Raw genomic sequence first — 4,672 nt, 5'->3', positions numbered from 1 at the left:
CCTTCACTGGTGATTTACCAATAATTCTCTAACACATCTATTCTATTTTGGCTTCTCCTTTTCAGAGGAACTGAATTGACACAGTGTTGATATTCTACCAGTTGAAATAGTAGCTGTGGCTATCAAATAAATATTTTTATACATACACAGAAAAACCGAACTATGATTTTTTTTTTTTAAATGAAAACCTCTTTCAGTAAGGCAGTATTTGCTTTTCTTTGTGGTGCTCATTATCATTTCAGTTTTATTTGAGACCTTAAAATTCTATATTTTTCCTTTAGAATATCTCAGTTTGTAGGAAAAATATTTTGATAGAACTTCTATTTTATCAAGTTAAACATATATTCTGTAAAAACTGAGATTAAATCGAGAAGTCCTATGATTTTTTTAGTCTCTGAAATTGGTAAAATATGAAAAAATTGTTGATAAAGATAATTTTTTTGACAAAGTTTTTCTTATGAAATATTTGTCAAAGAGCCTTACATTTAATGTGAGCAACAGATAATACTTAAGAAAATAATTGGAATAAAATATTTATACATAGTAACATGAAAATTAGAATCCAGAGCATCCTACATTTAACAGATTTTGCTCTGAGCTTTCTAGGTACTTTAATGATTACAGAATACTTTATAAAAATGTTAAACATGATAAGACAATATGGAAAAAATATACCTTTAGAAATACATAAGGGCAGAGTATGAGTGTGATTAAAATGGGTGATTATGTAGTATCTTCCTGACTTATAATTGTTTAGACAAGAAATTTTAGAATCAAGATGACTCCCCTTTTTCTCCCATCCAAACTCAGAAAATCTTGTAAGGTAAATTTTCAATATACATTTCAAATCCAATAATTCATTACATATGCCTACCTCAAACACCCCAATCCAAACCACCAACATGGCTCACCTAGACTATTAAAGTCAACTTCAAATTGGTTTTCTATCTTTCAGTCCACTCACCATCTAGCCTAATTTCAAAACAATCCTTACAAATTTATGTCTGCTTATTTTCAGTTTTCTGCTAAAAAACTTCCAATGACTTTTCCTATCAGAATAAAATCCATAATGCTTACAATGACCCACAAGACCTTGAATGGTCTCCCGACTCCTGACTTCCTAACATTATCCTGACCCCTACACTCACAGTGCTGCAGCTGCATTGGCCTCCATAATATTCCTTAAATTTGCCAAGCGCATTCTCCTTTTGGACCTTAAAACTTAGTTCATTTGCTGAAAATGCTCTATGTCCCCTCCGCCCTGCCCAGAATGCTACATGGCTCCATGTATGTCATTTTAGGTCTTTTAATTAGAGTTTATCTCTAATAATCCAATCTAAATAAGGATGTATTACATTGTATCCCTATTCCCTGTTTTATTCTCACAAATTTTATCACTATCTAATGTACATATGTATCTTACATGTGTATTTTCTAGTCCCCTCTTTGTAGAATGTAAATTTCAAGAAGTCAGAAAGACTGTTTTGTTCACTGCTATATCACCAGAATTTTGATCAGTGTCTGGTCCATAATAGGCACTCAATAAGTATTACTTGAACTAATGAACAAATAATAGTTCTAATCTTGTACTCCAAAGACTTTTATTCCTCTCCATCATAATTGTTCCTTTACGAATGCATCAGAATGTTATGGGTACAAATAGGGGTTTGAAGACAATTTTCAGCTGGTATCTTGCTTTTCTGTATATCTTGTGTGCAGAACTACTGACTATTTTGTTCTGAATTAACTATTCAATGATGTTTGTGAAACAGCCTTAGAAGACAAGAGGCCATGTCTCTCTTTGGGGCAGAGGGCAGATTTATTACCCAAGAGAATAATGAAGATAATCCCTTCAGGACAAAACTCGGGCAAGATTTCTGTCCATTATAAACAACTTGTGTTCCCAAAAGTCAGAATTCCTCTCATTTAACATGCAGCATCGACTGTCCCTTTTTGTGTGTTCCTCTGTGGGTAGTGAGGTTTGGAGAACTGGTATAAATACTGATAATCTGGCTAATTCTATTAATGTAAGTAATAAAGTACTTTGTCTCTGATTCAGGGGTGTCATATCTTTTTTCACCATCTGAAACAGAGGTAGGCTAACTTGTTAGGTTGCAAATAAATTAAAATCTCATACTTTTACAGTTCTTGACAATAGGCTGAGGTCACAATCAGTCTCAGCTGTTTTATATTTTAGAGCTAATAAAGTTATATCTCTATTTGTATCTAGCTAGAACAAACACATTTTGAGTATTAATCATCATGGTCTAACTATTTGTGTTAGGACTTCTGAGGAGATATAAAATTGAGAAATACACACTGTGTGCTTTCATAGGGAAGTATATATATTATAGACAGATGTATACACACATATACATTTATAATATAATTATAAACAAAAAGAGGGTTAGAATGGATAAGAAGATTTCTTGAGAACATTAAACTAAGTGAAGTCTAAAAGAGTGAATTCAATGTGACCAGAAAGAAGAAAAAAAGATTTTTCATTATAACAAGAGAATTTGTGAAGTGTGAGCAATCTTGTTTTACTTGAACTGAGTGTGCATGTCATCATCTACAATGGAATAGAATCAAAGACTCATAATTTTAAGTTAGGAATCAGAATTATACTGTAAAGTTCCTACATGATGTTCTGTAGAATTAGGAATAAATACTAGAATGCATGAGATACTGTTTCTAGGTATGTGTGTATATCTTCTTTTCACCAACGTTTCTTTTCTTTCTTTTTTTTTCTTTCTTTTTTTCTTTTTTCAACTGACAGTGACATAACCAGCTCAGCTTTACTAAGAGAGCACAGGTGGTATTTTGAGAAAAGAGAAAAAAAACTAAAGGCAGTTGTGTTTTGCAATAATTATGTAAAAAGTGATAATAATTCGGATTCAAGAGAAATTTTACTTGTCAAATAAGGCACTTGTGGTTAATAATTTGGTTTCATGAAATAAAGAAGAGGATGAGTTGAAGATGATTTAGAGACTTTCAACATGAGACACTGAAGGGGTTCCTAGGACATTAACATGACAGTGAATATAATAAGAATAGCATGCTTTCGTAGAGAAGATAATGAGTTTATTTGTGAGCTTATAGAGTTACAGATGTTGTCAAGTGTCCAGGGAACAATGTTGAATAGATCTTTAGAAATAGGATTCTGGAGCTCAGATGAAAGTTGAGAGTTAGAAATATTAATTATAAAATTTGGTTATCATTAACTGCTGCTTTGATTTTTATTATCTCTTCATAATAGTTTTATTATTTTTAAATTTCTGTTCTTATTCAGGTGAATGATTATTTTATTTCATAGTCTTTTATTTTATAATAATTAAATTGTCAGTATAAATGTTTATTAGAATATCATTTTGGCTGAATGTCATAGATTTTTAAATGCCATATTTTTATTCTAATTATCTGTTTATTTGTTTTGACTAGAGTCACTTAGATTAGTTCTTTTCAATGCTTGGGATTAAGTGTTTTAGACTATCATTTGAAAATACTTAAGTTTTAAAAATATAATAATCAGATAATGTAGCTTATGTGACTTTTTCTTTTTTGCCTTTTTCGATATTCAATATGATGAAATATTAACAATTTTATCTTATTCAACAATAAATTTGGATGATTTATCAATTCTATTTATAAATATGGTATTTTCAAATAGTATATATTTCTTTCTTCATTTTAGTGTTTATGTAATATATTATATATTTAAATATTTAAGTCTACGATCATGTCACCCTGAACAAGCCCGAGCCTGTCTGATCTCAGAAGTTAAGCAAGGTCAAGCCTGGTTAGTACGTGGATGGGAGACCACCTAGGAAGACCAGGTGCTGTAGGCATAAAAAATAAAAAATAAGGGATTGTAAGCTGACAAGGTCCTTGCAGTCTGTGAGGTCAAACAAGAGTTGCCTTGCCCCCTGCCAAAAAAAAAAAAAAATTAAATTATAGAGTCGACTCTACTATTTGAGAATTCTGTATATCATTGTAGATCGAACACACACATTTACCTTTAGTCTGTTCTAACTCTCCAACTTCTCCAGTATGAAAAAAAAAAAAAAGATATCTTTTAGACTATTAACCCCCAAAAAAGGACATGTAGGCTACAGGAAAAAATGATAGCTAATGAGCAATTTCAACTGGATAGCAGCAGGTTGAAAAGGAAGTTAGGAAAAGTCAGTATACAAACCCATTGATATAAAAGGCTCTAAAATCTAAAGCATAACATACTTCCTGTGGTTGGTGGATATATGGATTAAGGCAGGAGGAGGGAGTATTACTGAAATTAAAGAATTGGTTAAGTCTGTATATGTTAGTAGTGCCTTAGACTCCCATCCTCACTCTTCAGGAAATTATTCTCCACTCCTTACTCCAAAAGGACCCAAGAGTTTTACCCTCTAGAGAGGTTAAATGAGAGAAGCTAGGAACTAAGCAACCGTAGACTCAGATTGTGGGGTGCCTCACTGACACTGATAGAATAAGTAGAAGTGTACATGATTAAAAGTGAAATCTTCACTTATTTTCTCCATTGGGCTCTGAGATCACTGACAACCTGACCTGTGTTTTTCAGGCAATCAGTCTCACTCATGGGCATGGAACAACAATCAGCTTTTTAGAACCACTTTCTCAAAAGTAAAAAGCTATTCGGGGAGCACCAGAAACTTTG

The 4,672-nt window shown here is 32.2% G+C and overlaps 1 pseudogene; it reads left to right on the top strand.

Annotated features, from left to right (window-relative positions):
- The first annotated feature begins 3,729 nt into the window (after positions 1-3,729).
- LOC111737448 lies at positions 3,730-3,848 on the top strand (annotated as a pseudogene).
- The last annotated feature ends 824 nt before the right edge of the window (positions 3,849-4,672 follow it).

Source organism: Pteropus vampyrus, unplaced genomic scaffold, assembly GCF_000151845.1.
Source record: "Pteropus vampyrus isolate Shadow unplaced genomic scaffold, Pvam_2.0 Scaffold26, whole genome shotgun sequence".
Classification (NCBI taxonomy): Eukaryota; Metazoa; Chordata; class Mammalia; order Chiroptera; family Pteropodidae; genus Pteropus; species Pteropus vampyrus.
The sequence above is the reverse complement of the archived record's forward strand: the minus strand, read 5'-3'. Positions and strand labels throughout refer to the sequence as shown.